The 25,819-nt window shown below is 42.8% G+C and overlaps 1 protein-coding gene across 12 annotated transcripts in view; it reads left to right on the top strand.

The window, feature by feature from the left end:
• LOC147640096 (B3 domain-containing transcription repressor VAL2-like) overlaps nucleotides 1–22,642 on the top strand; it is a 119,638-nt gene extending 96,996 nt beyond the window's left edge. For 2 of the 12 annotated variants that reach the window (XM_086777059.1, XM_086777088.1), the window contains one exon: nucleotides 20,114–20,473. The gene's annotated coding sequence lies outside the window, so the exon portion shown is untranslated. Of the gene's footprint in view, nucleotides 1–11,731; nucleotides 12,752–20,113; nucleotides 20,783–22,462 lie in introns of those variants that run through there. The other 10 variants (XM_086777018.1, XM_086777034.1, XM_086777014.1 and 7 more) reach the window with 8 other exon arrangements.
• Nucleotides 22,643–25,819: the final 3,177 nt, after the last annotated feature.

Genomic DNA, 25,819 nt, shown 5'->3' with positions numbered 1-25,819 from the left:
CACCTTTCAGAGGATTCGGGTAGTGGCCGCCGCTTCTCGGAAGTGGCATATAGACCCTGATCCTGCTGATGTGCTCCCGGATTGGCGCATATGGGCATATGCAGCGCGCCCCTTGGCCCGGCTACAGTGGGACCCCGGGGAGTACGAGTGGCATAATCCTTATGCATCCCTTGAGGCCACAGAGATTACCTTTTTCCAGTATACTGTTCGGCTGGGGCGGCATATTTTGACGGCGAGGAGGACGGTCTCTCCAGCGGCAGCGGGGCATTGGCGGCTACAGGGACTCTCACAGGAGTTCCTGGAGGATTTTTGGGCTCGGCTCTGGGCTAGTCGACAGGCCCGCAGGATCTCGACTTTTCAGTGGCTGGTCGCCCACAAGGGCTCAGCAGTTGGCACTTGGCTTGTTTACAGCGGTCTTCCGGCGGCCTGCGTCCGATGCGGCCACCCTATGGAGACACAGAGACACGGCCTTTGGGATTGCCCTCAGGCGCAGCAGATTTGGCTGTGGATGCTGCGTATTCTGGCTCCCCTCTCTCCAGAGGGTATGTTTACGTGGGGTGCCGCTGCTTGGTCGACTTCGTCAGGGCCTGCTATGGGCTATGAGATGGAGCAGGGCAGTCAGGCCATCAGATTTATTAGGGGCCAGCCTCGCCTGGTTCCGGCACCGGATTTCTCGTCCGCCAGCTGGACACAGGAGCGGGATTTACGATGGGAGCTCCTCAGCAGCCTCACCATCTGGTTCACCTGGAGGGCCCGGTGCTTTACGGCCTTTGAGGGGAGATTGGAGCCACCAGCAGAGACTGTACGGGGGATTTGGCAGGAGTTGATCCACACCCTGCAAGGACAGTACGACCGCATCCGGGGAGACTCGGATGAGGCGATCCTGCGGCGCCAGGCCTTTCACACCACTTGGCGCTGTGGCCCCTTCTACACCTTACACACGGGATCCCCCCGTTGGCACTACAGGCCACCTGTTTGGCTCTTCCACCCCCCCCCTATTGTATGATTTAGCCTCTCAGTCCTTTGTACTGATGCTTGTATTTTGCAGCACCTAGGGAGAGTCTCCCGGGCTGCCATGCTGTATACACTGCTCTGCTTCTCTTATGAGCAAGAGAGATCTTTTGTAGCCCTACGGGCGTTTTTATATAACTAATGAAAGGATCTTTTCTCGAAAAAAAAAAATTTCGTAATGGCCATAACTTGTCCGAAAGGCGGTTCTTTCGACATGCCTTTAATGAATACGTTATTTGGTGATAGCCAGAACGTAAATCTATCTTCGTGAAATATTTCGCTCCTGCTAACCGGTCAATCTGGTCATCTGATCTAGGGAGAGGATAACGGTTCTTAATTGTTAGCTTGTTCAATCTCTTGTAATCTATACACATTCGCCAAGTGTTGTCCTTCTTTCTCCTAAGCAACACAGGTGCACCCCAAGGTGATTTACTTGGACGGATCTGGCCCATCCTCAGATAATCTTCGAGTTGTTTAGCCAACTCATCTTCCTCAGCTTGGCTCATCCCGTAAGGTGGAATACTGACAGGATGAGCACCAGGGATCAGGTCAATACGATGATCCACTGCCCTTTCAGGTGGTAAGCCCGATGGCAGTTCCTTAGGAAATACATCTTGAAATGAATCAAGTATCTTCTGTAATTCTTTGCTTTCAAATACACTTAATTCATTGACATCCATAGAAGGTATGAGAAATGAAGAAAGTGGAATCAATACACAATGGAAAGCGGTATACAAAGAAGAATCCATTATATTTCTAGAATCAACTGTATTTACAAAGAGGTCCCTGAGAGCGATGTATACAATCACCTAAGATACTATACTGGGTGTTCCTATGTTGAAAAGAAAAAATATGACTAGACCAATCTATTTGGACTTGAAGAGTCTTAAACCACTCAATCCGTAATAACAAGTCTACATGTTCTAGGTGTATAATATAGCATTCCAGAGTATCTTTGTAGTCCTGAATCTGGATTGGTAGCATCTCCACCTTTCGATCCCATACTTGCCGACCCGCAGGTAGGCGTATCTCATAGGTATGATCACTGGGTGTCGTATCAAGACCCAATTTCTGCACAAGTTTATAGTTAACAAAGTTGTGTGAGCTGTCAGGGTCTAGAAGAATGTGGATTCTAGGGCCATTCACTTCTCCATAAACTCAGAGAAGATCATGCAAGCCAAAAACTTTAGAGTTGAACAAACAATCAGAACATGTACTAGGGCGAGAAAGTACAGTAACTGACGTACCTGTCAAAGACAACTGGTTAGCTGCCTTTGACTTGGATCTTGCGTTGGTCTTTGCACCCTTTTGCTTCGGGCACTCGTTACGTATGTGTCCTTTTTCTTCGCAGATGAAACAACGTCCCTCCTTCTTGAGCTTCAAAGCTTTTAGGAGACGTTTCTTCTTCGCTATCGTCGAACTTGAATTCTTCGAAGGTTGGTCCGAAGACTTTCTTTCAATCAAGTTAGTTATTGGTGAGGAGAACTTTCTTTTGAGCTTGTTCCCCCTGCTCGGTAACGGGTTTAGACTTGGAAGAGTCCATTGTATCATCATAGATACGAGCGGAATGAATGGCCTCGTCCAAAGTTTTGCATTTGTTATTTTTAACCTGTAAACGGTATGAGTCGGTAAACCGGCTACGAAGAACCCCAAAAGAGTTGTGGGATCCATCTTCGTAGCTTTCATCTGCAAGTCCCTAAATTTCTGGAGGTAGACCTCATAAGTGAGGTGCTGCGAGGTCATGGTCAAAGCTGTAAACCGGGCAACAACATCATAATCATCCTCTTTCTTGAAGACATCTTCGAACTGTACCCAAGTCGTTGGCTTAGGGTTGAGTTCCTTCCACCAAAGCAAAGCTTTGCCTGAGAGGAAACCTGCTGCTAGCTGGATCTTTTTCCCATCGTCATATGGATGGAACTGAAAATGGGCTTGCCACTTATGTAGTCAAGTGTCCACTATCTCCTTGGTATGCTGCTTTTGGTCGTTCCCGAACTGTTCCGGAGTAATGTTGGGGCCTGAAGCAGATGGCAAGGTATCCATACCCGAAAGAGTAGATAGGGTAGTGGTCAAAAGAGAGACGGAGTTCTGCAAAGCTTGCATCTACGCGGCGATTTGTGCTTGACGTTCCGAAGAAGAAGCTTTGAGAGCAACTTTAAACTCTTGTAAACCTGATTCCTGGGTTGACATCTTGAAGTGGACTAGGGGAGAGAAAATTCGATCTTGCACAAGAGAAGTGCTAGAGAACTTGAGAGATGTGTGGCAAGAAGCCCGCTTAAGGGGAACTTATAGGCTTCCCCAAAAGCAATCTTGAGCTTTTGCTTTTGTGTTATATATATATATATATATATATTCTGTTTTCTTTATTAAAAAAAACACCTTTAAGCATTAAGTGGGTCTTTAACCCCTTTACTAAGGTTTAATCCAAAGAAAACGAAAGCAAAGCGTATGTTTTGTTTTGTTTTGTTTTTTTTTTCAAAAAAAAAAAACAAAAGCTAAAATCGAACGTTGGTATGCTTTCGCGTTTTTTCCTTCGCCCACGTGAATTTAGTGCCACACGTCGCCTGCGTGGGCCTGAAGTCGTCGCTGACTGTTGCGTATGCCTTCGGTTGCTTGCGCCTGCCTGCGCCTAGGCTTGGTCGCCTGCTTGCCTACGCCGCCCACGTCGACTGCCCATGTGCGCTTGCGCCCACTCTAGGCTTGGCCGCCTGGCTGCCTACGCTGCCCACGTCGGCTTCCCATGTGCGCTTGCACCCGCCTGCCTGGAGCCGTCGCCTACGCACTGGTCTTTGCACAGGATTGTGTGCCTCTGCGTATTCTTGGCTGATTGCAGTACGCCTTTGCCAGCCTGCTATACAGTACTTGCCGAGGCTGTGCATACAAGCATTACACAACACGGCTGGCGACCTTCTCTCTCTCTCTCTTACAAAAGCCAACATGCTTTTTGTTTTCTCTCTGTTCAAACTGTTCAAACAGTTGCACAAACACAACCCTTCTTCATTCTAAATAAACAACCCTTCTTCTTCATGCTAGGGAGGGCCTCGCAGAACTCCAGTATGAAAGCTTATTCCGAATACTTCGAAGAAGAGGGGCGAGTTGCTGCTCTGGAGAGATATCAATGCCCAAACTGGCAAACAAGATAGCGAACTGGAGTGCCCCTCGAGATCCACTGGAGAGCCTCAACTGGGCACCAAGTCGGGGCAGGTGTAGAGCCTACCCAAAAACCACATGAGTTGTGCCGATTGAACTATGCTCTTGACGCGCGGCAAAAAACCTTGATCGCCTCCATGTACATTTGGAGATTCCGAGAAGCTGTGGATTCAACCTCTTCAACGACACAACTTGTTTGAAGATGTTTTCATATGCACAGATGTCATTGGAAATCTAGCAAGCATTGCCCATGAGGCAATGCTTGCATGTAATCTACCTTGATAATACAATCAATTTACGAGGGGGGTCAGCCCTTATTGCGAATTTCAGCATTGCTATCTCATTTGGTTTTGTGTCATTTCATCTTGTTTAATAGTATTAATAGTGTAAGTGTATGACAATATTGTGCTCAGCCCTACTTGGGGTTATTTGAGATTGGGTGCGTGGAAGCGAGAAAGAAAGAAAGAAAGATATATTAAGCGTCTACTAAAGACCCAATGGATCTATGAGACCAAAGTGATACAATAATGTCGATATAGAGTAGATTAGAGAAGACAAGAAGCTCTTACCCAAAAATGGTTGCCAAATGGAACTCCTTCCAGCTTTAGGTTGAAGTAGTGATGAAAGAATTCTCCATTGTACTCTCGGCTGAAATTAGGGTTTTTGCAAATTAGGGTTTCAGTTGAATTAGGGCTTTTGCAAATTAGGGTTTCAGCTGAATTTAGGGTTTCTACAACACGAGGGCTCTGAAATTGGGCTTTTTGTAAAAAAAAAGGATTTCTGAAAATTAGGGTTTTAGAATTCAGTAGCACCATATGTAGAGATAAGCATAAGTAAAGGCTGAATACCTTGTTTTTCTTAAGAAAATTTTGAAAATTAATATTTTTGCAAAATTAGGGTTTTTGCAAAAGTTAGGGTTTCTTAAAATTAGGGTTTCACATATGCGCCCATTCCATGAGAGAGAGAGAGAGAGAGGAAGAGAGGATAAGCCTTGGCCCAATTCTGGCAAAAGATTTTCATTGGGCCACCACCCAAGTGCCCATAACTCTCCCAAGAGTGGGAGGGTAGCCAAGTCTTGACCAAGCGCCCAAACCCATGTCCATACCCAAACTCACTTATAAGCTGTCCGTCCATACTTTAATGAATTGTGAACGAAAGTCACTTATAACTTGTCCGCCCACACTTAAATGAGAGTGGACATACAAAACAACAAATTTAGCTATAACTCTTAAATGAAGTAACATAGACTTTAGAGGCACACCTACCACGTGTCTACAGTCCACAAGCTAGGTTAGAATACAAATTCACGCACACGGTTCACGGGCGGGCGTCCCTTACCTGTAAACTACACATACAAATCTTGCAGGCAATGAAATATTCCACGCGAAAACAGTTTCGTACATGCAAGTATGCCATGCATAAGAATGTATTGGACAATCTCCCTTTCATTTAGCTTATTAGAAACGGTCATTTTGGGCATAGATATTACATTTCCAGGTCAACTAGAATACCATAATCTGGACATGGGCGCAGACCAAAATCCCCAACCTCTCATGTCTAGCCTACTGGCCCCTGGTGTAGACATCAGTCCCCTACCATGAGGTGTCAGTCCAAATGACCCTTGGCGTAGATGTAAATCCCCTACCGAGGTGTCATGTCGACACTGTGGAGCCCATCCATGGGTCCGGAAGCATAGAGAATGCCCAACTAGTGACACAACCTCTAGCAGACATGCCTTTATGCATGGGCTGAGGTTTAGTCCCTTCTTGCATCGCTCTCCCTGCCTGAGGTACTGCTGTATGCAGCTATGTACAGAAAGTCCCAAAAAGCAAAAAATCCTACACATACCAAAGGCGCATAGGATTCATCCCTCTGCAGAATTCGACCAGCCTTCTGTTTAACACAGTAAATTTTTCCAAAAGCCTCCTCTGTATGAAAAAAACCTAGACCCAAGGTGTCTCCCACAAGTACACACATACAAGGACTGTCAGAGAACAAGAAAACGCATAGACATAACAAAAAGCTCTTGCTTTTTCCATAGATATGTAACGATTTCAAAAACCGTCTCAGTATACATAACCATAGCGTCTTGTCGGCTCTCTTGTGGCTCTACTCCATCTTCCGTCCTAAAAGCCCATACCTAGGAAAACAAAAAGCAGTCCATAGATTAGAACCCAGAAGATCCACAGTGAATTTCCTCCTCTCCTTTCGGAGTGTTCCCACCTTAATTCCCAAAGGTCTAGCTCTAATACCAATGTAAAGTGCCCCCAGGCTAGCAGACCTTGCAATTAAAGCATAAACAAAAAGAAAATAAACATAGACACTAGCTCAATACCCAACCATAGAGTCGTTCAAGCTCACCCCCGAGCACAAGGGGATAGTAGCATTCGAGAAATGGCTCCACGTGCAAAGTCCCTGGCATCCCATGCCACCAGTACACACCCATGAGATGTAAGCATGAAGTCGTCTGGAGGCCTTGAGTCCAGGTCTAAAGGAGCTCTCCCTCAAACTGACTCATAAAGTCGCTTATAAAGGCTTCCTATAAACCAGGAGCCAAATATAGCACGTCTCATAAAAGCTACTAACCCCCCACTTAAGATGCCTAAACCCTAGGCTATGGTTAACCTAACCTAAAGGTTTCACCCTAGTTAGCCTTGGGACGTAACAGACATGCTCTCCGGCTCTCTTACTTAACGACCAATACATCCCGACAGATCATCTCATCCCAAGTCCCTCGAGACTTGTTAAAATGGGAGATTATTAGTAGCATAGTTGCATGGCATATATGGTGGGCCCGTTGCAGCGAGGCCGTTGAGGGCAATCTCCCCCCCCCCCCCCCCCCCCCAAGCAAGATCCGCTCCATTTTGGTTGACATCATTCATACCCTTTGCATCCAGGGGGGAAGCTTTAGGGTGGTGCAGATCACATGCATAGACGGCACGAGGCTTTTTGGCGCACCTGGCGTCATGGACCCTGTCTTTTGGGCCAGCAAGATCACTTGGCATTACAGCCCGTCCTCTCTCTCTCTCTCTCTCTCTCTCTCTCTCTCTCTCTATCTGTCTCTCAGTTGAGAGGCCCCACATCATGATGTTCTCCTGTATGATCCGTAGGAAACCATCAATCCCACACCAAATTATCCAGGTAGAGTTTACTGCAGCCCCAATGGTAGTGGATGCACTCTTCTAGACAGTCACATACCTCCATCGCATCAGTCACATGGATCCCCACAAGTACCCGAGGCTTGCCTTGGAGTCATCGAGACAGCTCGCACTTAGGGCCACTCTGGAGTATGGTATGCATTAGTTTCCACTTGGTTCTCAGTATATGGGCTCCGCATGGACCGCCTACCACCCCTTCAGTACAGTTTGGACTCCCCTTTTCTCTGGCTCTCTCAAAAGGATACCAACGGGGTTATCCGGTTAGATCTTCTCAGCCTCTACACCCATTGCACATGGTCACACCTCCAGAGCTCCCAACGAAGATGCACTTCTAGAGAGATCACTTCCTCACGCTCATTGAGAATGGATTCATGGAGCAGCCGGGCTACCTGAGTGTTCACGTGTTCCATGCCATGTGGATTGCGATTGGCCACAGTTGGCTCTTGTGCATGTGTATGCTTATTATCAAAGTTGTTGACTCATGATATGGATAAAGATGATTTTTTCTTGATACAATTGGCTCTTGTGCCCGTATCTGGTGTCGGATCGTCGATCTGGATTTATGGCTTTAAGTCTGGAATTATGAAATATCATGGATTCACAGTGCATCTACTATTCTTGAAGGATATCTCAGTGGTATGAGGTTCATATGGTTGTGGACAACTGCTTTATAAGACGAAGGGGATGTCACCATTTGGTCCCTTCACCAGTCTTGACCAGTGTTTCACACACTGAGCAGAGCCAAGGTGTGAACGGGGATTTTCCACAAAAGAAAGTTGACGCATTCATTGGCATGGATTGGCCTGAAAGATGGCCACACAGCATGAGCAGCATGGGATTTTATCAATAAAGTGACTTATAATGTTTATAAGTCGGTGTTTTCACACATCATTAATGAAGGGCTGGACATATTATTATTTTGGGCATCTATGGGTGGACAAAAGGAGGCGCCTACTTGTAACTTGGCCAACAAGTTTGGGAAAAAAAATCTTAAAAGTAGTTATTTTTGGCAGCTGAGGCCACTTTTGGCAAAAGGGGGGCTAAAAAGAGCTAGCTGACTCCAACAAAAGGGAGGATGGGCTGAATTCGTGGAAAAAAGAAGGGACAGCGGTCGGGAGCACTCTCTATCTCTATTCAGCGCTGGCCATACGGTTGCACCCTCTTGCAAGGCTGGTCATATTGCTGCCATGCAGTGTTCTCTCTCTTTTCTGGCTGCCGCCTTTGAGCAGGTTGATAGTAGTATTACTCATGTTATTGCTGGTCGCCTACTGAAAAAACTAGCCGACAGCACAGCTGATTGTGTCTGTATTCCACCTAGAGGCTGCAGAAGCTGGCCAAAGAGTGGTTTCTTCTCTCTATATCTCTTGGTCGATTGGTTGCAGCAGAAGCTAATTTTCTCTTTCTACTGGCTGCAATTGAGGCAGGCCATACAGTTGTGAACTTTCTCTATGATCTGGCTACCTATGAGCAAGCCATACACTGGTTGTTCTCACTTCTCAGGAAGGGTGGTTCCTTTGGTGGTCAGTACAGGCAAAATACTCCTCTTCTGTCCTGAGTACAAGCAGAAAAATTGTGGGCTATTTTGGGACTGATTTGGAGATAGTTTTGGGACTGTTTTGTCTTGTCTTTGGAAGAGTGCTTGGGCTGAATATTGCTGTTGCTTTGTGGAAAATCCATTGCTGTATGCACCCGCACCTTGGTTTATTGTAAAAGCTTCTATCTGAATAAAGAAGTTCCTAAGGGGGCCGGCCGTTTTGGCTCAGTGCGGTGTTATTGTATTATTTATGGTTCTTTCATTGGGTTATCATGCTCTGTTTGGTATATGAAGTGTTGGTCTATTCTATTATTGTTTGGGATCCCGTCCCCCACTCGTGACATTGGTATCAGAGCAAAGCTTTCTCAGAAGCAAGAGTCTTCCTTCCAACAATGAGAAAGAGAAAAGATCAGAAGTGGGGATTACACTAAGCAACAGTTTTGCTATTGAGCTTGTGGAAGCACTCATGAGAATGAGCAGTAGATAGCTTGGACTAAGGATTTATGGATTCACAGATTTTATCCTCAGAATATAGAGTTGGTTTTATGTGCCCGGGTTCAACACTCTTTCCATATGGATTATTGTGGATTCTGTAATGAAGTTGACGAACAAGCTATATGGAGCTATATCTCAGGATACCTTGTGTATGCTAAGGAGATATTTCTTTTGGCTTCATGACAAACCTGGCAAGAAAAGCCAAGTATACTTTGACTTTTACCAAGTTGATGCTTTTTGCCAATATTTGGAATTTTGTACATGTTGAACTCCCTTGTTGATGCAAGTGGAGGATGTTTCTCATGTCTATCTTGAAATGTGTTTCAAGAAAGCTTTTTTTTTTTTTGAAAGGCGTTTTTCTTGGAAACCATTCTGATCTTGAAAAAAGGCTTCTCTATGGGTTTGATGAATAGTTTATGGTTTTGGTCTTGAGGCTTCTAGCAGTATGGGATGCTAGAATTGTTGCTTGCACAAGGATCTTATATGGGGAGTATTCTAGTGGTATGGGACGCTAGAATATGTCGCATATACGGTTACAAAGCTATGAATTATTTATCAGTAACATGGACTAGCTGATTCTAGACTATGAGTATATTGTGGTTCATAGTTCATAACATACGTTTAGCAAATGCATACACATTCAGGTATGTAAGAATGTTTCGAGTATGTTTCAGTCCCGGGCCGAGTAACATACGTGACCGATATAATACCTCATAGAAAGGACGAGATTTAGATAAATAGATACAAATATACATTGTAAACTCAAGCTCTCCAAGTTCCATTATAAAAACTTACAAAGTTACAACTTACAAGTTACATAAATGCTCATTGCGTGGACCCATTTCAATTAAAAAAAAGTAGTAACTTTCAAAAAACGTAAAACCTTAAAAAAGTATTTTAAAAAAAAAGCAAGTATGAAAGACGGGTTTCAAACAAACGTTTGCAAAAGTTTGCTTCATGAAGCAAACGTGAATGTTATGAACTATGTTGTGGTTACAGTGGATTTATTGGATATCTTATGGATCAAGGATTTCTCTATGGATTTCTTTTGGCGGCCGAAATACCTGTAGAACTATCTATCGCAAATGTGTTGATGGGAAACCACGATCTCTATGCCTGTGATTTATTCTATCTTATGATATACTGCACTCATGGAGGAATTGGTGACTTTGGTGAGTGAGTATTTGAACTCATGGAAGAGTTGGTGACTCTTTCCAGTGAGAGGAGTTGATGACTCCACTTAGTGAGAAGAGTTGGTGACTCTGTCGAGTAAGTATTTCATGAACTCACGGAAGGGTTCGCGACCCTAATGAGTGATTTCGGGTTGGTGATCATGTGAATTCATGCAATAGTTGGTGACTCTAGGGAGCTCATGTCTGGGCTCATGGAAGGGTTGGTGATCCTAGTGAGTGAAGTCTCCTAGAAGGGGAAACCTGGCAAGCATGTATGGTTTCATATAAGGGTCGTTGCCCTAGTGAACCATATGGACATGTGAAGCATGTTTGACTTGGTCATGTGTATGGATCATAGGGGTGGTGCCCTTATGCAATCCAATGGCATGGCAAGATGTTTTGTGGCTGTGTATGCTGCTTCTTTATTTTTGCAAGTACTTAAAGCTACTTATGGATTTATGGATATTTCCGAATCGGCATGATAGGTCTCCTCTGTGGTGCTCGAGCGAGGTTGGTGCTCAGCGCCCTCCGGACTGCAGGTGGGATACAGTTGGCTCTTGTACCTGTGTGTAGTTATTATCTGGTTCATGGAATTATGGATATTTGAGACATAGTTGGCTCTTGTGTATGTGTTTGCTTATTATCAGAGTTGTTGACTTGGGATATGGTTAAAGATGATTTTTTCTTGGTAAGATTGGCTCTTGTGCCCATATCTGGTGTCGGATCGTGGATCTGAATTTCTGGCTTTAATGCCAGAATTATGAATTATCATGGATTCATAGTGCATCTATTATTCTTGAAGGATATCTCAGTGGTATGAGGTTTATACAGTTGCGGACAACTGCTTTATAAGACAGAGGGGACAACTGCTTTATAAGACAGAGGGGATGCCACCATTTGGTCCCTTCACCAGTTTTGACCAGTGTTTCACACATTGAGCAGAGCCAAGGTGTGAACGGGGATTTTCCAGAGAAGAAAGCTGAAGCATTCGTTGGCGTGGATTGGCCTGAAAGATGGCCACATAGCATGAGTAGCATGGGATTTTATCAATGAAGTGACTTATAATGTTTATAAGTCGGCGTTTTCACACATCATTAATGAAGGGCTGGACATATTATTATTTTGGGCATCTATGGGAGGACAAAAGGAGGCGCCTACTTGTAACTTGGCCAACAAGTTTGGGAAAAAAGATTAAAAGTAGTTATTTTTGGCAGCTAAGGCCACTTTTGGTAAAAGGGGAGCTAAAAAGAGCTGGCCGACTCTAACAAAAGGGAGGATGGGCTGAATTCGTGGGAAAAAGAAGGGGCAGCAGTCGGGAACACTGTCTCTCTCTATCCAGTGCTGGCCATACAGTTGCAACCTCTTGCAAGGCTGGTCGTACTACTGCTATGGAGTGTTCTCTCTCTGGTCTGGCTGTCATCTTTGAGCAGGTTGAGAGTAGTGTTACTCATGTTAATGCTGGTCACCTACTGAAAAAACTAGCCGACAGCAGCTGATTGTTTCTATATTCTACCTAGAGGCTGCAGAAGCTGGCCAAAGAGTGGTTTCTTCTCTCTGTATCTCTTGGTCGACTGGTTGCAGCAGAAGCTGATTTTCTCTTTGTACTGGCTGCGATTGAGGCAAGCCATACAGTTGTGAACTTTCTCTATCATCTGGCTACCTGTGAGCAGGACGTACACTGGCTGTTCTCACTACTCAAGAAGGGTGGTTCCTTTGGTGGTCAGTAAAGGCAAAATGCAGAGTCTTTCTCCGCTTCTGTCCTGAGTACAAGCAGAAAACTGTGAGCTGTTTTGGAGATAGTTTTGGGACTGTTTTATCTTGTCTCTGGAAGAGAGCTCGGTCTGAATATTGTTGTTGCTTTGTGGAAAATCTGGTGCTGTATGCACCCGCACCTTGGTTTATTGTAAAATCTTCTATCTGAATAAAGAAGTTCCTATGGGGGACCGGCTGTTCCGGCTTAGTGCGATGTTAATGTATTATTTATGGTTCTTCCGCTGTGTTATCATGCTCTGTCTAGTATATGAAGTGTTGGTCTATTCTATTATTGTTTTGGGGCCTGTCCCGTACTCGTGACATGGCACCTCTCTGATCATTTCTTGGTATGGCTTGGTGACTTGAGCAGTCAAGCTACATGCAAGTTGAGGTGTAGCCTGTTTTTTACTCATATTGTAAATATGTTAATGCCAATCAAGTGCTTTACTTTCAATATACAAGGCCTCTGTGATGTAAATAAATGGAGGTTGTTTTGGTCATATGTAAGTACTATGCATCCCTATGTAGTTTGTTTGCGAGAACATAATCAACACAGTTTTGCTGGAAGACAAGGAGTCTTCTCTGGATATCAAATTTTCTATGTAGGAACCCAAGCTTTTTTTGGCACCCTTATAATGGCAGGTGGTACTTGGGAGAGAATAGAAGACAAATAGAACAAGGAAAAATTGCAACACAAGAGTACACTGAAATCAGCCAATTTAGAGAGCTGAATAATGATGAATAGCAACTGTTAACTGAAGGTGAATATTGTCTTTGTCATAATGATGAATGCAAGCTTAATAAATGGCATTAATAAATGGCAAACTAGGGCAAGAGATAGAAGCCATTACTTGATAAAGGCTTCTCTTCAAAATCTTTTCTCAAAGGCTTGCATACTTAAAGAAGAGATGATACTTGGACATGCACAAAAACAGATGATACTTGGACAATGCATTGCAAGAGTCACAAGAACAGATGATACTTGGACATGCACAAAAACACAGCTTGCGGATGCTTTCCATGGATACTTTTCTCACATTTTCGTTGCCCCTCTCCCACTTTCGAGGGAGGCTCTTGATGCGTAAGAACTTTTGTTGCAACAGGTTATGCCTGTCATAACAATATGGATGAGCCCTTGGATGATGCTATAAAAGGTCTAGGAAAATAGAAGTCTCTCCATGGTGGATGGTACGCAATTTGTGGCGCAGGCATATGTTGATGATTCTTTCTTTTTTTCCATGAATATAGAGGCTGATGTAAGGAATCTCATGAAAGCACTATCGCTTTTATGGTTGGCTGCAGGATTACATGTTAATTATGAAAAATTATGATTGGCATTAGATTTTGTGGTTGGGTTAGATCCTGTCACCTAATGAGATAGTTAGGCATCTGGGTTACCCCATTGGCTGGGAGTTACCTTTGAAGGATGACAGTCAATGGGTGATGGGAAAATTGCACTCTCAAATAGAATATTGGAAATGATCTACATGGCCTCTACATGTGTGATTGCAGATAGTGCAATAAATAATAATATCATGTCTAGTTTTATCTTCCGTTGCTGCCTTCGTCACACAAATAGATTGACAATTTCATGTCTGAAGTGAGAGAAACACTCTACAATGTGTGCTTTAGTATGGACTCTTATCTGGATCAGTTGGTTTCAGACCAGAATGTAAATATCAATGCTTATCATCACGCTCACAAGAATGATGAGCACACGAACAAGGTTCTTTGTACTGAACTTTGCAAATCTCTATGGGAGTTATCTCCTGATGAATGTTTTGTGACTTTGTGGATGGTAAAAAGGATTGGCAATTTTCGGATCGTGATTTTCGGTTTGATATCCCCCTCCCTTCGGTGGTCTCACCACTGAAGGATTTCTCAAAAAATGTTGCATTGGATTTTTTCCTAGGCAAAATACCTCTTGCGAATGACGGTGGCACAATGGATAAAATCAAAGTTGCAGAAAAATGAACATTTGCCTATGTTGGTTGCTTCATTGTGTAAGGTAATATGTCCTCCTCGACCTACTGAAGATGGAAATCGTTTTATGATTCTCTACGATATAACTAGGCTTGTTGTTTTCTCTCTCTCTATTGGAATAAAATGTACTGATAATAGACAGCTTGAGATTGGCCGTCGAAACTATGAGCTTATTTGCTGGTGCATGCTTAAATGTAAACAGTTTGGGCACATCTCCAATCAATGTCCCATTGTCATTCACAAATCACCAGCTGTGGCTCAGTCTCTGGTGGCATCAATTTTACCTTTTACTTGTACTGTAAATGCCATTCTTATGTCCCCCTGCTGCTATGGCCAAGCAGCAAGAAAGACCAAAAGTTTCATTGCATGTAGTTAATTAGCAAGCCTCCACCAATAAGGTTGTGCCATTTGGCAAGACTAAAGGGAAAAGTACAACGGATCAGGATGGTTTTGTTGCCTTGAAAAAGACTTTTAAGGCGCCCTTGTACAAAACTCCTCATTGGACCCAGACCCAAGAGAATCTAGCTCATAATGTGGATTCCTTAGTTGCTAATGTTCTCAATGCAAAAGCGAATCCCACTGCCAATGCGGTCTCACGTAATTGGGTTCCAGTTTGTATTGGAGGTACTTAGATCTTTGATAAGCATGATGTTATTTGGAATGTATTGCGGGATCCGTGAGATCTATGCAGATGGATGAGAGTTAAATCCCCTCATTTTCCTTTCATGTACATAAGATGCTTCCAATAAAGTTTGTTACCTATAATGTATAAGGTACTTGCAATCCTCATAAATGGAGATGTTTATGGAGGCTGATTGGGTTTTGCAAGGAATTAATGCTAAATTGTAGTACTAAAAGTTGGCCACATGGCCTTTACGTGTTAGACTCCGTATTGTGGAGGCCATTCTCATTGCATACTTACAATTCTTCTTGCCGTTGCTTGCATGGCCAAAGAAGCACTTGGATGAGTACATAGCTGCTATACTGGAGGTACTTTTGAAAACTAAGCATGATGCTAAAGGCCTCAGATTGCTATGAAAGGACAGGCTATGTATGCCAAGAAATGATGGGGCTGTCAACATTATCGACCTTCATACTCATGGTATTGTGAGGAAAGCCACTTTGCTCATTGATTTTGCGCCTCAAAAACAACCATGAGCACAAATGTAAGTAGCCATGTACACCACTTTGTAGTCCGCCACATTCGGTGCATGGACCACAAATTATTGGGAGGTGGTTTTCGGGAACTTTAAAAAAGGGCAAATTTCAGGTTGCCCCTACAGCTCTAGGCTACTCATGGACTGGTATTTACTGGCAGAGAAACTAGGACATGTAAGACCGCTCGGGGTTGGAAACACCATGCGGTTGGAAAGCATACACTGGAGTAGACTGTTTCGTGCTCAGTTAGGCCTTCTTGAGCCACATAAAGCTTTCTTCTTGTCACAAAAGGGTGTACGTTTCATGTCGACGTGGTTAATGATGAAGGCTATGTTATCTTCTTTCCACTATCATGTAAGAGATATGGGGTAGGCATGCACTACAGGTCTCTACGGCATCTCATACGCACCCTCTTAGAGCCTCTTCAGCCAGTGCCTCCGCGAGCGTTTGAAGGACTGGCGGGTCGCTCCACCAGATGTTACATGGTTACATGAACTAATAGCTAAAAGGGTCTATATCAAACTGGTTGCACCTCCTTGGATCGTGGATCATGCTAATGCACTTTGGACAATGCACGAAAGAGATAGATGGTGGGGTAGTTTGAGGAGCATTTGGAAAAATTGTTTGCTCTTGAAAGAAAGACCTTTACTTTGGAGATGCATTTTGGAGATGCATTGTGGGAGTTCTGCCTGTTGGTGTATAAAGAGGTACATTGTTGTGGTGGCAAGATGTCATGTCATCGTTGCATGCTACATGATGAGACAGTGCTCCATTTATTATGGTATTGTGATTTCTCTCGTGCCCTCCTAGTAGACAGACTGTCATGGCATCTTCGCACGTGATTCTCGGGAGCTCAATTTGGGAAGACATTTTGGCTTTTTGCTTGGATTCTGCAACGGCATACCAACTTTGGGGTATTCTCTGCGTGGACTACTTTTTGGGCACTGTGGACAATATGGCAAAAAAGAAATCAGATGTATTGGGTGTCACGAACGTGAGGTGTCATGCACGCGCACACATTGGACACAAAAATGGGGGGAATGGAGCTTCTAGGCTCTATACGTACTTCTCTCTAAGTGTGCTACATATCAAAATGACTAAGTAAGCCTTATATAGGTCGGCACATAAACACACACATACTACATGTAATCTTGCGGGGTAGTGGTGTGCTACGTGTCCCGCTTATTTCCTCCCTATCATGATCCACCTTATCCTGGTTGAGCTAGCGGATAGACGTTGTGTCTCTGACTATCTCAACACTCCTCAAACTCAAGTCACGAGGAGGATGAGTGCTTGAGCTTGCACCACTCAAGCAGTGTATTCCCATAGCATCTCGGAAGTACTCATGAGACAAAGCTCTCGTGAAAATATCTGCAACCTGCTCCTGCATTGACACGTGATTCAGGTCTACATCGCCACTTAGCACTTTCTCACGAATGAAGTGATAGTGAACCTTTGTGTTTCGTTCGAGCATGAAACACAAGGTTATTATCCAGCATGATGCTGCTAATATTGTCACAATACAATGGTATTGTTTCCACCACATCATAACCAAGCTGGCTAGCAAGCTGCATAACCATATAGCCTCACATGCCGGAATCCCTGATCCTCTGTACTCAGCCGATGTAGATGATAATGCAATTGTGGACTGCTTCTTTGAAAGTCATGAAACTGCAGCCCTTGCAAGCATGAACACATATCCAAAGGTAGACCTCTTGTCATCTGCACTACTTGCCCAATCGACATCTGTACAAGCATATAACTCGGGCTCTGCATGAGCCTTGTAGTGCAATCCATAGTTAAGCGTATGCTTAATAGATCTCATGATGCATCTGACAGCATCTAAATGTGGCTTCTTGGGTGTGTGTATATACTGACTCACAACTCCATCAACATAGCTAAGATCTGGCCTCGTAATGAGCCTTGTAGTGCAATCCATAGTTAAGCGTATGCTTAACAGATCTCATGATGCATCTGACAGCATCTAAATGTGGCTTCTTGGGTGTGTGTATATACTGACTCACAACTCCATCAACATAGCTAAGATCTGGCCTCGTAATGGTGAGGTAAATGAGTGATCCCACCATCTTTCGGTACATGTTACACTCTTCTATTTCAAGACCCATATGTGCTTTCATCTTGGCATTTGCATCCAATGGCATAGACATAGGCTTACAGACCGTCATGCGATACTCGGCTAGCATCTCCAATGCATACTACCTCTATAGTAGCCAAGTGTCTTGACCATCTCTCATCACCTCAATGCTAAGAAAATATCTAATACCTCCAAGGTATTTCATCTCAAACTCCCCTCTAAAATGCACCTTAACCTGTGTAATCATCTCCTTGTTACTACCTGTAACAATCAAATCATCAACATAGAGTATGATGAACACTCTATCACTCCTTTTGACTAAGTCAAATAAAGAGGGATCTTCTGGGCACACAATGAAGCCAATCTGTTACAAGTAAGTTGGAATATGGCCATGCCATGCTCTAGGAGCTTGCTTCAATCCATAGATGGCCTTCTGAAACTTGCAAACTCTATGAAACTTGGCATCCTCATATCATGGCGGTTGTACCATATATACCTCCTTAGTTAACTGTCCATTGAGAAAGGCATTTTTGACATCCATCTGATGCATTTGCCATCCATTAGTGATAGCTAATGCAACCACCATGTATATCGTAGCCATTTTGGCCACCAGACTAAATGTCTCATCATAATCTTTGCCATATTGCTGAGCATAGCCTTTAGCAACTAAACAAGCTTTGTACGTGCTAATACTCAGCATTGTGTTTAATCTTGTACACCCACTTGCAGCCTATGACATTCCTCTCCTTTGGTAAATCTACTAGTGTCCAAGTGCCTTGCTACTCTAAGGCATTCATCTCCTCATCCATTGCTTTCACCCACTGAGGACTCTGCACTGCATCCTCAAATGTCTCAGGCTCCTTCTCTTGCAACAACACACTACATGATGCACTGCGACAAAACCATCCTATTCACAGGGTATCTCACTCTACGCGATCTGTCTTTTTATTCTACTCCACATTTGCATTTGTTGCATTTCATGCAGGACGTGCTTCAGCACCTGCTGTGATGTCCCATAGATCCTTTCCTATGAGATAATTTCTCATGCAGAATTTCCATGCCGAGTAATTATGCTTCCCAAGCTTTTCTCTTGTGATATTTGACACATTAACCCATGTCTCACTGGCCATCATGATTTAATGCAAATTTTGACAAAGTCTCCCCTCAAAAATTAATGTTAAATCCTTGTTGAAAAGTAAGGTATAATAGAATAAGCAGGCGAGCCTCACACAGACAACAAAACAAGCATGCAAGAAAGCGAACAAGCAAACAGAAACAAAACAGGAGGCAAGTAGACAATTGTCTCAGTATATGTGGATGCACAAAAGGGGGAGGGCGAGCAAGGAGGTCAAAATAGAAGATGCAGATAAGCAAGTCTACAGCGCGAGTGAGTAGGTCAAACAGGTGCATAGACGAGCATGTCAACCAGAGAGCCACACACATACCCCACACCTTAGATACCTCCCTTTCTCACATAATTTTTTTAAAAAGTGAAATCACTGTCTCATTAAGGAAAACAAATATACATTCATAGCTCTTCCAAAGTGGGGCAGCTACTACTTAGGTCAAAAACAGTAAAAAAACACTTCTAGTTGCTGGAAGGAAAGGCCTTCGATTTCATGGAATCTTGGAGGGATTATAAAAGGACTCTCCGAAAGTAAACAAAGAGCCGAATAGAATCTCCAAATAAGAGAAACGGATTCCAAGCATGGTAGATAGTCCACAATGCCCAAAATCAAGGACATCTGTATAATCTGGTAGGGAAGGAGAAAAGAAACCAAAAAGCCAAAACATTGGCCCGAAGATGTCCAGATAAATCATCAAGAAAATCTCCAGAGTGAGAGTAATACCAAAGAAGGTGAGGAACTATCTCTTTGTAGGATGGGAGCATTGCCTACTATAAGCAGCAGTGGCAATACATCCTCCTACCAAAAGAGATCCCATTGGGAATACCCCAACCAGACATCTCCACACAAACATAGAGAATTCACACAGTGTCTCTCTGTAGGATGGGAGCACCGCCTACAAGAAGCATTGGCAATACACCCTCATACTAAAAGAGATCCCACTGGGAATACCCCAACCAGACCTCTCCATAGAAATAGTCGGTTGCTTGAGAGGCCTCACACAAAATTTTTAAGTAATTCTTATATTACCAATGGAAAACCTTGTTGTGAGGTGAAAACCCACAAAAAAAACATCATGATACAAGTGAGGCCCCTTTGTAGGGGCCAGGGATGCGACTGCCTCCTAGAAGCAGTCAAAGAAGGCCATGTATTGTTGATTGTCTATTTGGTGCAAGTTTAAAGAGTCATGTAGAGATTGTCTCAACAAACAGTGAAAGTAGGCATATTGATCAAGAGAAAGGGCTCACCTGCGCTTTTGTTTCAATTTTTGTGTGTTCCTTGCTCGCCTGCTACTCTAAGAAGCCATCTTTTTAATGCTCGCTGCCTCTTCTTGTTTCGTAGCTTTGTCTTTGCTTTCTCTTCATCCTCTTGGTTGCCTTGTGTGTGTGTGTGTGTGTGTGTGTGTGTGTGTGTGTGTGTGTGTGAGAGAGAGAGAGAGAGAGAGAGAGAGAGATAAGTAGGTAAATTTTTTTGATTGTCAGTTACAAATGGATTCCCTAATGGATTCTAATTGGCAGTCACATATGTTCTTTACTCATTTGTAGCAAAAACATGCACGTGAGAATATTGTTAGGATGCAAGATAGGCAAGGAGTATTGATTACTGATCCTGCTTGTGTTCTAGATGTGTGTATAGACTTTTATTGCCATCTTTTAGGTCCACAAGAAATCATATCTCTTGATGTCATTGTAGCTAGAGAGTCTTTATTTTACTTGGTTCGTCTCACTAGGTATCAGATGTTTCTGCAAATGAATTGGAAAAATATATTTCTAAGGATGAGGTGGAAGCTGTGTTGAAGCATTTGCCTAAAGGAAAAAGTCCAGGATGGGATGGGCTTCCTAATGTTCTTTTTACGTATCTTGATGAGTTGAAGGTTCCTCTTGCTTCTATTTTGTAAGAGGTGTGGAATATAGGTATCATGCCTGCGAGTTGGAAGATTGGGCTTGTCTATTTACTGCCTAAAGTTCCATCCCCAGTTAATCTACGTTAATGGAGACCAATCAAATTGATGGAGGGCATGTATAAGATATTTGCAAATGTCTTGGCCAATAGGTTGCAGTGTTTTCTTCTTACTCTGATTCATCCAAGGTAATATGGATTTATTAAAGGTTGAAATATTTTGCATAATATATTGAATGTACAAATTGGAATTGATTATGCAAAGGCTTCGAGGCAAGAGGTGGCTATGATTCAACTGGATATTGAAAAGACTTATGATCACGTTAGTTGGTCTTTTCTTTCACAGCTTATGTAGGTTATGGGATTTTTTTCTCGCATGTCTTCTTTGATTGATACTATTAGCCAACATGCAGTGGCTAGGCTTATGATTAATGGTGGGGTGACTGAGCCCATTCATTTGTCCACTCAACCCTGTCTTGTTTGTAATTTTTGCACATCCAATCTTATCTTAACTAGATAAGCTAGTGGAGGATGGTGAAGTTATAGGGCTTACACTTCTAAGCGGAGAGAAGATGATCGACCAAGCATTGGCGAATGATTCTTTCATGTTCCTTAAGGCTCAAAGAGATAATGTTTAGCTGAGTAGTATGGCTGTTTGGGATACTTTTGGTCTTGCTTCAGGGCTATGCGTTAATATGTAAAAATATGCTCTCATAAAATCTATCGAGAGCGATTTGCTTGGTTTGGGATGAAATGGGCAGGTCATACAAAGGAGATGCATAACACGCCACTTGGGTTATCCGATTGGATTTGATGTTGATTTTACATACTTTGTTGGCATGGATTTCTACAAGGATAAATGATAAGTTTGTGTATTGAAAATCTCAGGGTTGGCATATGCATGTTCAGCTTAAAGTGGCACAATCCATTATGATTAGTATGATATCTTTTTTCTTACCTTTATTGCCATTGACGAGAAAAGCTTTGCATCAATAGCAAGAGCCATGGGTGGTAATGGCTAAGGCCCTTATAGAGGAGGTCACACTTGTGCATGGTAATACCAGGATTGATGGTACATGGTGAGATGTACTGAATGGTTCCCAAAAGATTCGAGTGGTGGCTTCACCTTTCCTTTCTCATTTCTCATGGAAGGAGGTGTTGACACACACTAAATGGAAGCCTTCAAATCAATAGTTGCAGTTGAATTCTATGGTAGGTGAGGTGTTGGCTACTTCATGACTTTTGGAGTGGCATGACAAACTTGTTGAGTGGCCAAAATTCAATAGAATGGCTTGATTAGGACTAGTGAGAATTCTGGAGGCTTTGTTGCCACATAGAGGCCATTTATTAACTTCTCAAAAAATCCGTCAATATTATAGGGTTCCACGTGGATATATACAGTTATGGGAGAAGGTGAGGGTAGCACTTACACCATTTGGTTATATTCCTCAGTTGAAGGATCAACAACCTTGGTTAGATTGGAAATTTAGAAAGCCTCAGAACATTGTTCAGCGTACAACAAATCAAGTGTATCATATGATGGTGGTTGGAAGATAAGCATTAGATAACTGTGAAGGCTAATAGAGTATGGAACATCAGGAAGAGTAGGACCTAGTGGAAGGAAGTAATCTTACAGGGCTGGTAATCTAAGATTCCATATTGAAAGGTGTTTCTACGGTGCAGCTCCATTTTGGGAGACCAGTTTTGTGAAAGCAGTGGATTGCTTTTGGTAATTGTGTGTTTTGTACTACATGCTTGGAAACATGCCCGCATCTTTTCATTTCATGTCCGGTGTGGCAAAGAAGGTGTGGGATTTCCTTTCTTGCATATGGGTCCCGTTTTGACAGATTTAAAGGTTAAAGATTGGATTTTTGGCAAGATTGTAAATGGGCCAGATAACCCAAAACATTTAGTTTTCTTTCATTTTTTAGGTGGACAAGTTTGTCGCATATCTGGTTAACTAGGAGTGCCTTCATATTTGATGCAAAAGTTGGTATTATAGCTCACATAGGTCGTATAAAGGGCTTTTATTGTGGCAAGTCTCTTCCTTGTGGTCAGCTCATCTGGTGGAGAATGACATGACTATATATTGGATGGGGGTACTCCGAGCTACACTTGTGGTGGTTCTCGAAGTAATTATTAGTGAGGGAAAGCTAGTACATCACATGGTGGCCATGTGATGTACTATATATTGGATGGGGGTACTCCGAGCTACACTTGTGGTGGTTCTCGAAGTAATTATTAGTGAGGGAAAGCTAGTACATCACATGGTGGCCATGTGGCCATTTGTAAAGTAATTTTAGTAATATATCTTCTATTACGAAAAGAGAGAGAGAGAGAGAGAAAGAGAGAGAGAGAGAGAGAGAGAGAGAGAGAGAGAGAGATGTGCAACGGTTTATAGTTCTACTTTTGTTTTCTGTGAATTAACATGTTAGTTCACAGATCTTCAGCTTCCTCTCTATTTTCTATGAGCATCTTCTCTTATTGCTCTCCATTAGCTATAGATGCAGCTGGTTTTTCTCTTGACACCATGAGATAACAGGAACATATAATTCACTATAAAAGAAGACATGAAAAATCTATTGATGTCACAGATTTCAAGAAACCAAGACACGAGGATCCTGCTGCACAGTTTCTCTATGATGTGTAGCATCGGGATTTTTAGGGTGCAAAGTGGGAGAAGCCTATACCTACACTATAGAGAGTGCACTATCTCAAAGCATGTAATTCTCCCCAAAGTTAAAAAGTTGTAGGTTGTAATTCTCTTCTGTCCGAGCCGGGTGTCCTCTACAGAGGATGTTGGACAATGGGTTGAACACAATGCTTGCAGGTTTACATGTAGAAGGTGTTTACTATGGAGCTCATGGTTTTTATGAAGTGGTGCTCAAGTAGCTTGATTTCAAGAAATAGCTATTTCAAAAGTGTTCTTTGTTCTATGGTCAGGAGATGGTCCATGTGCTACCTTGGATCCCTACTACTAATTATCAAGCACTTGTGCGGCATCGTTGTTCTATTTCGGTAGAAGTTTTTGGCTTCCTTGTGATTTTTGTGATGCTCTTTTATAATTGGCACAAAGTCTTGGTATGGTTATCTGCACCCTAATGTCATGGGGAATCATAATAAGTTTAATGTTTTGTAGGACACTGATAAACGAACCCCTGAATCGATAAGCATCGAAGTAGATGTGCATATGGATGAAAAATGTTTTGAGCTTAAATGGGGCGCATTTGTAGAATCTTGTTTTTCACTCTCATAAATTTGGACACTTTGCAGATGACTATTCTAGTCTCAAAATACACCTACCTACTAATTCCTTGTAGGGCAGCCACAGCAGCTTTGGTTTAATGATAATGCCCCTCCATCTAAGATAGGTCAAACATGACCTGTGAGATTGGTATACATACTAGAGGAAAAGGCATTATGCAGCCACAATTAGCACCCCCACAAAGCACAATAAGTAGCAGTACAAAAACAATGCCTGCTAAGTGTTAACAATCCTAAAATGGGATTGATCATGGTGTTAGACATAGATTAAGCAACATAATTAAGGTGGGTTATACCATACTAGAAACTCCATGAGAGAGAGAGAGAGAGAGAGAGCGAGAGAGAGAGAGAGAGAGAGAGAGAGAGAGAGATTGTACACTCAAGACACAAGCTCTATTGCATATCTCAATTGAACCATACAATGATATAGGCTTTCTAGCCTTATCTCACTTTACATGTCATCATCCATGTGGCAACTCCTTTTTCACTCTTTTGGTCAAGACTCATATCTCAATTGAACCATACAATGTTATAAGCTTTCTAGTCTTATCCCACTTTACATGTCATCATCCATGTGGCAACTCTCTTTTCACTCTTTTGGTCGACTCATATACGATACAATATTACATGTGGCATTCTTATCTTACCACAATATCTTGCACCTCTAGGGTGCTTTCCCACATACACACAACACCACGATTACATCTCTCAACACCTCCTCTTAATCGAGGTGTTCCACAACTCACCCATCACCGAGCAGCTTTGGTTAATGATAATGCCCCTCCATCTACATGACTTGTGATTGGTATGTAAACTAGAGGAAAAGGTGTTATGCAGCCACAATTAGCACCCCCGCAAAGCACAATAAGTAGCAGTACAAAAACAATGCCTTCTAAAAGTGTTAACAATCCTAAAATGGGATTGATCATGGTGTTAGACATAGATTAAGCAACATAATTAAGGTGGGTTATACCACACTAGATACTCCATGAGAGAGAGGGATTGCACACTCAAGACACAAGCTCTATTGCATATCTCAATTGAACCATACAATGATATAGGTTTTCTAGCCTTATCCCACTTTACATGTCATCATCCATGTAGCAACTCCTTTTCCACTATTTTGGTCAATACTCATACACCATACAATATTACATGTGGCATTCTTATCGTACCACAATATCTCTTGCACCTCTCGGGTGCTTTCCCACACACACAACACCATGATTACATCTCTCAACACCCCCTCTTAATCGAGGTGTTTCACAACTCACCCATCACCTATATCAATGTAGCATTGCACAACCGTGATCGCTACCTTTTCATGTCATGTCATCCTCCATGTGGCAACTCCTTTTCCACTCTTTTGGTCAACACTCATAGATGATACAATATTACATGTGGCATTCTTATCTTACCACAATATCTTGCACCTCTAGGATGCTTTTCCACATACACACAACACCATGATTACATCTCTCAACACTCCCTCTTAATTGAGGTGTTCTACAACTCACCCATCATCCATATCAATGTAGTATTACACAACCGCGATTGCTTCCTCTCAATGATACATTGGAGTGTCTATCAAAAAAACATGTGTGCACGTATCTACCATCTTAGACACCTACTAGTCCATTTTGAGCCGACTCGCTCGTAGCGGAACCACTGATTCCATTTTGAACATAAATGTTCGGGTGGGAACAAACCCATGCGCATGTACCTCATACGTGCATCACTCATGCACACATCACGACGACAACCATTTTGAGCAGCTGGTGAACTCTGAAAGGGCAACCCTCATACCAATGGGTGAATATACATCTCGTTTTAAGCACACAGGCTCGGGCACGGTTGCCCTCATATACATAGGTGAAGGAAACAAGTATAATTTCATTTTGGCTGAAGCTGAGAGTAAAAACCCATATGTGAACATATGTTTGAGGACAATTATATCGATTTCAACACCATATGAACAATCTTCAAAGACATTATCTATTTTTTTGACTTTTAGTGTGTGTGAA

This window comes from Cibotium barometz, chromosome 3 (genome assembly GCF_041138505.1).
Source record: "Cibotium barometz isolate CiBa-2024 chromosome 3, ASM4113850v1, whole genome shotgun sequence".
NCBI classification, from domain to species: domain Eukaryota; kingdom Viridiplantae; phylum Streptophyta; class Polypodiopsida; order Cyatheales; family Cibotiaceae; genus Cibotium; species Cibotium barometz.
This window is presented reverse-complemented; position numbering and strand designations above follow the sequence as displayed.